Raw genomic sequence first — 12,683 nt, forward strand, 5'->3', positions numbered from 1 at the left:
CAAAAGAAAGGAAAAAAGAACTATAAAAATGAGAAAAGACTTAGGGAACTCAGTGACTCCATCAAATATAGTAACATTCATATTATAAGAATCCCAAAAGTAGAGAGAGAAAAGGGGGCTGAAAATTTATTTGATGAAATAATAGCTGAAAACTTCCCTATTCTGGGGAAGGGAACAGATATCCAGATCCAGGAGGCACAGAGAACCTCCACCAAAAAACCAAAAGGAGTCCCACAGCAAGGCATTTTGTAATTAAATTTACAAAATATAATAACAAAGAAAAATGTTTAAAACCAGTAAGACAAAAGAAGACAGTAACATGTAAAGGAAACCCTAAAATGCTAGGAGGGGATTTTTCCACAGGACTTTTTCAAGCCAGAAAGGAGAGGCATAATATATTCAAAGTGCTAAATGGGGGAAAAAAAAAAAAAAAAAAAAAACCTGCAGCCAAGAATACTTTATCCAGCAAGGCTAGCATTCAGAATAGGAGAGATAAAGAGTTTCCCAGACAAATAAAAACTAAAGGGGTTCATGACACTAAATGAACACCTGCAAGAAATATAAAAGGGGATTCTCTGAGTGGAAAAAAGAAACTGAAGGTGACAGTTTGAAGGCAGAAAACACAAAAGCAGTAAAAATGATTATTTCTGTAAACAACCAAAGAACTCACAATATAAAAAGATATAAAATATGATACCATACACCTAAAATGTGGGAAGGAAAGGAGTAAGAAATGAGTTCAAATTTAAATGACCATCAACTTAATAGAGATTTATATATGCAGAAGTCATATACAAACCTAATGGTAACCAAATATCAGAAACCACTAATATATATGCAAAGAATAAGAAGAAAGAAATCCAAATATATCACAAAGAAAATCAGCACACCATGAATGAAAGACAAGAAAGAATCAGATAAAATCTTCAGAAACAACCATAAGACAAATAATAAAATGGCAATACTTATCTATCAATAATTACTTCAAATGTAAATGGACTAAATGCACTAATCAAAAGACATAGGGAGACAGAATGGATAAACAGAGGCCAAGACCCATCTACATGCTGCCTACAAGAGATTCATTTTAGACTTAAAAATATCTGCAGATTGGAAGTAAGAAGATGAAGAAACTCATGAAATGGATGTCAAAAGAAAGCTGGAGTACAATATTTATATTGAACAAAATAGACTTTAAAACAAAAGACTGTAGTAAGAGAAAAGGACAGCATGTAATAATAAAGGGGACAATCCAACAAGATTGTCAATTAACAATTATATATATTGATGCACCCAACATGAAACACCAAAATACATAAAACAGTTAATAAAAAACAGAAAGAAACTAATTGTTAAGAATACAAGAACAGTTGTAGTAATAGGACTTTAACACCCACTTACATCAATGGACAGATCATCTAAATAGAATATCATCAAGGAAACAATGGCTTTGAATGACACATTGGAACAGATGGGTTTAACAGATATATTCAGAACATTCCATCCTAAAACTGAAGAATAAAGAATCTTTTCAAGTACACATGGACACTTTTCAGAACAGATCACATTTAGGCCACAAAATAAGTCTCAATGAATTCAAGAAGATCAAAGACATACCATGAATCTTTTTTGAATATAACACTATGAAACTAGAACTCAACCACAAGAAAAAATGATATAAACAGATATAAACAATGGGTCGACCCAGAAATCAAAGAAGAAATAAAAACGCACATGGAAATAGATGAAAATGAAAACACCATTACTTTTGGGATTCAGCAAAAGTGGAGGAAAAAGAGGAAAGTTTATAGAAATACAGGCTTACCTCAAGAAACAAGAAAAATCTCAAATAAACAATCTAATCTTAGGCCTAGAGGACCCAGAAAAAGAACACCAACCATAACCTAAATTCAGAAGAAGGAAGGAAATAATAAAGATTAGAACAAAAATAAATGACACAGAAACTTAAAAAAACAATAGAACAGATCAATTAAATCAGTAGCTAATTCTTTGAAAAAGTTAATAATATTGATAAACCTATAGCCAGACCTATAAGAAGAAAAGAAAAAGCATTCAAATAAAATCACAAATGAGAAAGGAGAAGGAATAACCAACATCTTAGAAATACAATTATAAGAGAATATTATGAAAAACTATACGCCAACAAATTGGACAACCTAGAAGAAATGGATAAATTCCTAGAAACATATACCCTGCCAAAATTGAAATAGAAAGAGATAGAAAACTTAAACAGATGGATAATCAGCAAAGAAACTGAATCAGAAATCAAAAAACTCCCCAAAAACAGTAGTCTATAATCAGATGGCTTCACAATGTTCTACCAAACTTATTTATTTATTTATTTATTTATTTATTTATTTATTTATTTATTTATTTATTTATTTATACTTTATAGAAGTCTTAGTTTAATCATATTTGTTTAAATTTTACCTGATGTATTTGTTCCATGATATCATCCAGCTCAGTATATTACATTTGTTTGTCATTTCTCCTTAGGCTCTTTTTGGCTGTAACACTTGCTGAGACTTTTCTTAAGTTTTCAGTGACCTTGACAGTTTTGAGGTCAGTACTTGTCAAATGTTTTTGTAGGATGCCCCTCTACTGGAATTTGCCTTACATTTTTATCATGATAAAATTGGGTTTGTAGCTTTTGGGAGGAATATCATAAAAGTAAAGTGCCATTTCATCATATCATAACAAAAAAAACATGCTATCAATGTAAATTTTCACTGTTGATACTAACCTTTATCACCTGGCTGAGGTAGTACTTCTCAGGTTTCATGTGTCAAGTTGTTCAATATGCTTTCATTTTTTTCCCTCCAAATTTTTATTTAAATTCTAGTTAGTTAACATATAGTGTAACATTGGTTTTAGGAATAGAATTTAGAGAGTCACCACTTACATATAATACCTAGTGCTCATCATAACATGCGCCCTAATACCCATCACCCATTTAGCCCATTCTCCACCCACCTCCCTCCACCTTCAGTTTGTTGTCTATCATTAAGAGTAAGGGGAACCCTCTTAAACTGTTGGTGGGAATGCAAGCTGGTGCAGCCACTCTAGAAAACAGTATGAAAGTTCCTCAAGAAATTAAAATGGGACTACCCTATGACCCAGAAATCGTACTACTAGGTTCCCCTTTCTCCACATCCTTACCAGCAGCTGCTGTTCCCACAACTAACATCATGTTTATGGGTGAAAGGTGAGAGCTTTTCACCTAAGGTCAGAGACAAGACAAGCATGTCCACTCTCACAACTTTTATTCAGCATGGTACCAAAGTCCTAACCAAAGCAATCAGACAACTAAAAGCCATCCAACTCACTGAGGAAAAGACAAAATTCTTATTTGCAGAGGACATGATACTATATAGAAAACCCAGAAGTCTCCACAAAAAAAAAAAAAAAAAAAAAAAAAATACTAGAACTGATAAATGAATTCAGTAGTCACAGGATACAAAACCAATGTATAGAAATGCATTGGGCTTTTTATACACCAATAATGAAGCAGCAGAAAGAGAAATTAAGAAAACAATACCATTTACAATTGCACTAAATATATATATATATATGTCAATAAATCTCACCAAAGAGTTGAAAGACCTGTACACTGAAAGTCATAAAATGCTGATAAGAAAAACTGAAGATGACATAAAGAAATGGAAGGCTTTCCAAGCTCATTCCAACAACAATAATAAATATTATTAAAGTGCCTGTACTACTCAAAGCAATCTACACATTTAATGCAATCCCTATCAAAATGTCAGCAGTTTTTTTCACAGAACTAGAACAAACAATCCCAAAATTTGTATGGAACCACAGAAGACCCTGAATAGCCAAAACAATCTTGAAAATGAAAAAGCAAAGCTAGAAACAACGCAATTTAAGATTTCAAGTTATATTACAAAGCTGTAGTAATCAAAACAACATGGTACTTGCACAAAAATAGACACATAGATCAATAGAACAGAATAGAAAACCAAGAAATAAACCCACAGCTATATGGTGAACTAATCTTTGACAAAACAGGAAAGAATATCCAGTGGGAAAAAAGACAGTTTCTTCCATAAATGGTGTTGGGAAAACTGGACAGCAACATGCAAAAGATAGAACTTGGACCACTTTTTTACACTGTACAAAAGAAAAAAATTTAAAATGAATTAAAGACCTAAATGTAAGACCTGAAACCATAAGAATCCTAGAAGAGAACACAGGCAGTAACTTCTCTGACATTGGCAGCAGCAACTTTTTTCTAGATATGTTTCCTGAGGCAACAGAAACAAAAGCAAAAATACATTATTGGGACTATATCAAAATAAAAAGCTTTTGCACAGTGAATGAAATAATCCACAAAACTAAAAGGCAACCTACATAATATCATTTTGTAAATGACATATCTGATAAAGGGTCAGATACCAAAATATATAAAGAACTTATATACCAAAATATATAAAGAACTTATAAAATTCAACACCCAAAAACCAAATAACTCATTTTAAAAATGGGCAGAAGACGTGACCAGACATTTCTCCAAAGACATACAGATGGTCAACAGACACATGAAAAGATGCTCATCATCAGGGAAATGCAAATCAAAATTACAATGAGATATCACTTCACACCTGTCAGAATGACTAAAATCTATAGCACTAGAAACAAGTATTGGTGAGGATGTGGAGAAAAAGAAACCTTCTTACATTGTTGATGAAATGCAATTGGTGCAGCCACCATGGAAAAGAGTATGCAGATTCCTCAAAAGGTTAAAAATAGAACTGCCATATATGAACCAACAATAACACTATTGGGTATTTACCCAAAGAACACAAAAATACTAATTCAAAGGGATAGATGCACCCCCCTATGTTTAGAGCAGCATTATTTGCAATAGCCAAATTATGGAAGCAGCCCAAGTGTCCAGTGATTGACTGATGAATGGATAAAGAAGATTTAGTGTGTGTATGTGTATGTGTGTATGTGTGTGTATGTATATATATGCATAAATATACAATAGAATATTGTTCAACCACAAAAAAGAATGAAATCTTGCCATTTGCAACAACATGGATGGAGCTAGAGTATAACGCTAAGTGAAATAAATCAGAGAAAGACAAATACCATATGATTTCACTCATATGCGGAATTTAAGAAACAAAACAAATGAGCAAAGGGAAAATTTGAAAAGAGAGAGAGACAAATTAAGAAACAGACTTAACTATAGAAAACAAACAATGGTTACCAGAGAGAAAGTTGGTGGGGAGATGGGTTAAATAGATGATGAGGATTAAGGAGTGCACTTGTGATGTGAATGAGGAGAACACTTGTGACATATGGAATTGTTGAATCACTATATTGTACACCTGAAGCCAATATAACACTGTATGTTGACTAACTGGAATTAAAATAAAAACTTAGGGGAGAAAAAGAGAATTAGCTCACTTGTGAGTGTTTGTCTTTTGAAATCATCTGCACCAAATTTCTTTGTGTTATAATTTTTACTACTTATTCAATTTCTTCCAAGGTAACAGATCTACTTGTGTTTTATAATTGTTCATGAGTATTCTTTATATTTTCTGAGTTTAAATTATCTACTGTCAAAGTTTTTTTATAATTGAATATTATTAATTTTTAACATAAATAGTATCTAAGGTGATGTTCTTTCTTCCTTGATATCAGGAAAGGTTCTTCCTCTCTATTCTTCTTTCTCTCTCTCTTCTCATCCTCTGATTACTCTCATCATGCACTTATTTATGTTAGCTTTTCCAAAAACTATATTTGTGTCTTTGCCAATCCTCTATATAATATATTTACTTTCCTCTTCATGAACACTTACAATTATTTTTCTAATATATTTGACTGCTTTGTTGTTCTATTTCTAATGTCTTAAGAAGGACGCTTAGCTCCTTATGAATTTTTTTTAAATATATGGGTTGTTACAGAGCAAATTCTTAATTTCCAAAGATATTTCCCCCAGTTGTCTTTCAATTTATTGACTTCTGGCTTCATTATATTATAATCAGAGGGCACAGTCTATATAAGTCATTTGGAATTTGTTGAAATTTGCTTTATTACTCACAATATGCTCAAAATGCTCAAATTTTGTAAATGATCCATGGATATTTGAAAAAAACATGTTATCTGCTTGTCACTTTCAGTGGCTGAAAGTCATGATAAGATGTTTCACTATTATTTTGGATCTATTTAATTCTTCATTTAATTCTATAAATTCATACACATATTTACATTAACCACAGAAACAAAGTCTGTACTTTAAGAATTAAATTCTTTGTCATTATAAAATAGCATTCTTTATAATAATGATTTTGCCTTAAAATCTATTATTTATGATATTGATATAGCTCTATTAAGTATTCTTTGTGCTAGTATTTGCATAGTATATGTATTTTCATCATTTATTTTTTATATCATTATATTTTAGCTGTGTCTCTTGTAAATATCATTTAAATTTGTTTTTGACATTCTAATGATCTGTGTATTTATTTATTTATTTTTTAAAAGATGTATTTTTTTAAATTTTTACTTATTTATGATAGTCACAGAGAGAGAGAGGCCCAGACATAGGCAGAGGGAGAGGGAGAAGCAGGCTCCATGCACCGGGAGCCCGACGTGGGATTTGATCCCGGGTCCCCAGGATCGCGCCCTGAGCCAAAGACAGGCGCTAAACCGCTGCGCCACCCAGGGATCCCTGATCTGTGTATTTAAATAAAACATTATTCCCTCTGCTTGAATTATATCCCTTAGAATTATTTTAGTATTTGTCTAAAACTATGTTAGTTAATTTTCACTTACGATAGTTTATTTAGATTTATAATTAAATTTTAGATTGGCTGTGATTTCTTCTTGTACTCAAAGATGCTATCCTACAGGGATTTTTTGTTCTTTTTTTTTTTTTTTTTTTTTTTTTTTTTTGGTTTAGTTTGGTTGGTTTCCATTGATCTTTTTGAGAACTTAAGCATCAGTCTGTCACTCTTTGAAGATAATATTTCCTCTCTCCATTTCATCTGTGGCTTCTTTTACAATTTTCTTCTGGTATTTTGTTTATTGCAGTTTCACTACAATGTATCTGAATGTTATTTTTACTTACTCTACTTGGCATTTCTAGTTCTTTAATCTATGAATTCATGTCATTTAGTATTTATAGAGATTTTTTAGCTTATTAGGCCTTCAAATATTGCCTCTTCCAAATCTCTCACTCCTTGATTCTGTGTTCTTACAAAATTGTATTAGACCCTCTCATCCTATCCATTCTCTGTATTTTTTATTTCATCTCTCTGCACTGCACTCTGTATAATTCTTATGTCTTGTTTTCCCTAATTCATTCTTCAGCCCTCAAATCTGCCTGTATAGCATCCATTATATTTAACTATGGGTAGTTTAAATTTCATTTATAAATATTCTATTTACTTTTCAAATCTACTATTCTATTCTACTATTTCAAGTCACTTTTCATAGTTTACTGGTTCCAAAATATCTTCAATGCTTTCTGCTCCTTTTACTAGTATAAGCACAGTTGCCTTTTAGTCAGTCCAACAATAACAATACTTAAAATTTTTCTGGAACTGATTATGATTTTGAATTTTTTCTGAAAATCTTATTCTGATATATATTTTTGTTTTTGTGCCAAATTATCTTTGGACTAGATGGTGGATATGTTACTTGAAAAAAGAAAGGGAGGGCAGCCCAGGTGGCTCAGCGGTTTAGTGCTGCCTTCAGCCCAGGGCGTGATCCTGGGGACCTGGGATTGAGTCCCATGTCAGGCTCCCTGCATGAAGCCTGCTTCTCCCTCTGCTTGTGCCTCTGCCCCTCTCTCTCTCTCTCTCTCTCTGTGTGTGTGTGTGTGTCTCTCATGAATAAATAAATAAAATTTTAAAAAGAAAGGGAATGGTTTGTGGCCAAATAAATTTTGCAAATGCTGTAATAAACATTTTGGGGGGATTTCTCTGAACTTTATCTAATATGCATTCTCACATAAAGGAGAGATAGATCTTTCTGTATCTTTAAAAGTTATTTTCCTACTAAATTTATTTTGTAGTGTAGCATTTCCAAGGACTGGTGTTACACAACATGCACTTTAGAAAAAGTTCCTAAAAATTAAAAGCTACAGATTTGGGAAAATGTGGACATTTATGTTTATGATAATTTATTCTTCCTATTTTGATGCATCTAATTTTCCCAATTTTCAGCATTTAAATAGTATTTTCTCCTGTTATAAAACCTTTTGGCATCTTTCTATAAATTTAACATACTACTTGTTAAAAGATCAGAATGAAAACAATAACTATTATTGGCTCTGAACTGATTTTTCTCTGTTTTCAGGTTGATACTTAAGTACTCTGAGAAATCTTAAGTAGATATAATTTCAAGATAAGTATTGGTATACAAGATCTCTTAATGATTTTCTAATGAGTCTTTTTGGATTCTATCAGAATCTCTATTTTCATACTCACTTTTCGCATAAGTAGTAGTAACATACAAATAGACTAGGAGGAAAATTTTAAGGTGATTGAGTTTAGAAAAGATACATATGAAAGAATAAAAAAATCAATTTAAGTTTTTATAAATTGAATTCTAAGTATCTTTGTGACTCATTTGGGTTGAAAATGTGGCCTCACTTAACTCTGTAGCTACCAGAATTAGCCCTACGACATCTCACTAGCTCTACTTGAAACTTTGTTAAATATTCACTATAAATTTCTGCTTCCTTAGAGAGAGTTTTAATTTTAATTAGTTTGCACTGGTGTAGTGTTCCTTATAGAATGACTGGGATTATGGATTGATTTCTCAAGTATAAATAAAAGTTACTAACAAAAGACCATCTAGACTCACATCATCTCTTCCTATACTCCTAATTTAGAACATCAAATAAGTTTAACTCCCCCAACTCATTTGTAATTATTAAGTTACATTATATTAAAAGAAAAAAACTATAAATTATTCTTATTTCTTTTACCTAATCCTGGATTAGATTTCAAAATGATGATAATCAACAGGCTATAGAAAATGGTATGATATTTATAGCAACATGGTAACAAAATTAATTAAGTAGTATCAAAGATGAATTGAAATCTCTATGTTCTTTCTCTTGATTCAGACAATTTTCCCCATGATATGAAAACTCAGATGGAATTACATGCCTTGATTACTTTTTAAAGTGATTATTGAGTTCTCCAGATACTTGTTAGTTTCTCAGGATCAGTTCTCCACATTTATAGAGTGCTATATCTAATTGGCAAATCTATTTCACTTACACTTTTTAAATTGCCCTATTGTTGGTCAAATCATGTTTGACAGTACCAGACTCCATTATACAAAGTAATTTAGTTATAAATATGATTTCAGGTTTCCCTAAAGCTATTTCTCTGATTATACATGACAATCTGGATAGACTATAGTCACTGTAAAGACTGGAGCTGCCATAATCATTTTCCATATTATGAATCAGTCTATATTCTTTATAAATGTGGATTTCAGCAACAGGTTAAAACTTAATTTGCTGCGTCATGGTTTGTAATATAGGCAAACTCAAATAAGTAGCAATATAATGATATCAACAGTTCAATAAATGAAGGAAACCTATCAAATCCAGATTATTTGATTATAGGATTTAAGAGTAAAGATAGACATCAATAATCATCTAGTACAATATCAAACTAAAGCAGAAATCTCCTCCACCATGTACCTCTGATGTGTAAAGCGGATTTCTATATACTAGTTAATATGCATGAAAACAATGTTAATACTGGTATCAATACACTTAGAATAGTTATTGGTATAAAAGCAATAATATTTTTTAGATAATGATTTCATATATTAAATGAAATGTCTCCCAGTACCTTCTACTCCTCAATTCTAGCTCTGATTCTAAAATTTACTATACAAAACATATCCCTACATTTCCAGTCTTAGTCTTCCAGGCAAGACTTTTTCTTCAGACAGAAAGTTACCAGGTCTCTAATATACATAAATACTGTCTTTAGATCAGTAGAGCCTCAGCTAAAATACATGTTTGTTGACTTTTGTGCTGATTCACTGTATTTCCCAATGATTTTTTTTAATTTTTAAAATTGAGACATAATTGACACATAACATTGTATTCATTGTAATAAAACATAATGATTTGATATTTGTTTATACTGCAAAATGATCACAATAAGTCTAGTTAACATCCATCACTATATGCAATTACAATTTTTTTCCTTGAGATGAGTATTTTTAAGGTCTACTCTCTTAGAAACTTTCAAATATACAAAACAGTATAACTATAGCCACCATGCTGTACATTATATTCCCATAACTTATTTTATAAATGGAAGTTTGTACATTTTAACCCCCATCACCCATTTTGCCCACCCTCTGTCCCCTCTTTTCTGGTAACTACCTATCTCTTGTCTGTATGTATGAGCTCAGGTGTTGTTTGTTTTAGATTCTACATATAAGTCAGATTATACAGTATTTGATCTTCTTTGTCTAATTTCACTTAACATAATGCTCAAGGTCCATCCATGTTGTTGCAAATAGCAAGATTTTCATCTTTTCTTATAGTTCTTTAGCCTTTACATTCATATGTTGTTTTCCCAAGTTTGGATTGAGTTCTCAAAGGGCAAGAACCAAACCTTCTAATCAGAAAATCTCTACAAAAATGGATATTTAATAATGATAATTAAATAAATATGTGGTCTGGGGATGTCTAGGTGACTCAGTCAGTAAAGCCTCTGCCTTTGGCTCAGGTCATGATCTCAGGGTTCTGGGATCAAACCCTATATCAGGTTCCCTGCCCAGTGGGGAGTCCGCTTCTCTCTCTCCTGCCCCTCCCCCAACTTGTGCATGCTCTCTCTCTCAAATAAATAAAATCTTAAATAAACAAATAGTAAGTGAGTCAAAAAGCAGTAAATATCAGTGTAACAGCTCCTTACTGCTTCAAAACCTAGTCTGAGAAAATTTGCCTTAAGACATTAGTGTGAATATAAAGAATTTTTTTTAAATTATAAAGCAGTAATATTGAACCAAAGCACTAATATTTTTAGGCTGTAAGAGAATGCTAATATTTAGTAATCCCTATAGTACTTTGACAATAACAGGAACATTATTTGCTATGACGGTATGTTCTACTTTTAGTCTCCTTCTCTTGTGGCACCTGGTGAATCTTCAAGATGTTCAACTACAAAATTGAAAGCAGATGGTCCTGAAGGAGAACCTTCTGTTGGTTCTGCTGTTTCAAGACACCTTGAATGGAAGCTTGAACAGCCAATCAACCTGTTGATATCATGCTGATTTCATTACCATAAAACAGTGGCTCAGGAGGAAAAAAAAAAAAATTCATAGGAAGTGCCCCCCCAACACTCTAGAGTCCACAATAGTAGAGATCCCTAATTCAATGTTATTTTTTGAGCTTCTTTAGCAAGTATTAACCTTAATGGGCTGGAGGAAATTTTCCAGTGTTCCATACATGTTTTCACTATAAATAAAATAGGGCTTAGCTCTCACTTTTTATTTAAAAGATATTTGTTCATGGCATTAGGCATGGTGGTAAAATAGAGAATCTACAGGCACAATATTTCTTCCCATGGAGATCATGAAATAAAAAAGTGGTAGTTCTCAAAAGAGAGGGGGTCCTGGACCAGTATCTAAGAACATCTCCCAGTAATGTGTGAGGAATGTCATTTCTTGGCCCTCACCCCAGACCTACTGAACCAGGAACTATGAGGAATAGCCATAACAATATTGTCTTATAAACCTCCAGTTGATCTGATGCAGATGTCACCATAACAGAAACCAGATACTGAATAGAATTTATAATGTTTGAAAATATAATAAGTAAGAAGAGAAACTTACTGTGGGAATTTAGAATTTAGGAAAAGTAGAGTTCACTTGTAGAGAACATTATAGGTAGGTACCAATTTTAAAAGCATGATATATAAAAAACATGATATCATTGGTAGTTGTGAGTAGAACTGATATCAACAAAACTTCCTTATCATGGTGTACATGTTACTCTGTAGGCAAAATCTGTTAATATTATAATTCTTCAATGCTATGTAGCATTTCTTTCCACTCCACGTCCAAAGCACAGCTCCAGAATTACCAATAGTGTGATAATATTTTTATAAGGAAGGGATGGAGTTTGACAGTTTGACTCTGTCTCATGGCCTGGTGAGAAGCTATCATGACTACACCACTCTTCCTGACTGAGGATGTGGAATGTGTGCAGAGAACTTCGCTGTGACCAGGAGGAGCCTTGCTGCACATATTGTATATTCAGAAGCATGGGTCCTGGGCTCTTTATGTTCTACAGCCTGGGCTTTACCAACATGTGATTTTAAAAAGATCATCTGATACAATTGATGGAAGCATTTCCCTTATGTCTAAAATGCTAGTTCTCAACTATGCCTCTACAAGTAAAGATCATTCAGGGAACTTTTAAAAATTATCTAAGCCAGGGCTTCAACCATGGAGATTCAATTGGTCTGAAGAAGGGCTTCAACCACAGAGATTCAACTGATCTGAGGAAGATCCCAGGCATCATTATTTTTAAAAAAACATCTTTAGGTGAATCTCATGTGCAGGCAGGTTTTAAAAGCCCTCAGACTTGAAACTCAAGTTATGGTCCATGAATCAAATGTACTATGTCACCAGAAAGCTTCTTA

Source organism: Canis lupus, chromosome 19 (assembly GCF_003254725.2).
Source record: "Canis lupus dingo isolate Sandy chromosome 19, ASM325472v2, whole genome shotgun sequence".
In the NCBI taxonomy this organism is placed as follows: Eukaryota; Metazoa; Chordata; class Mammalia; order Carnivora; family Canidae; genus Canis; species Canis lupus.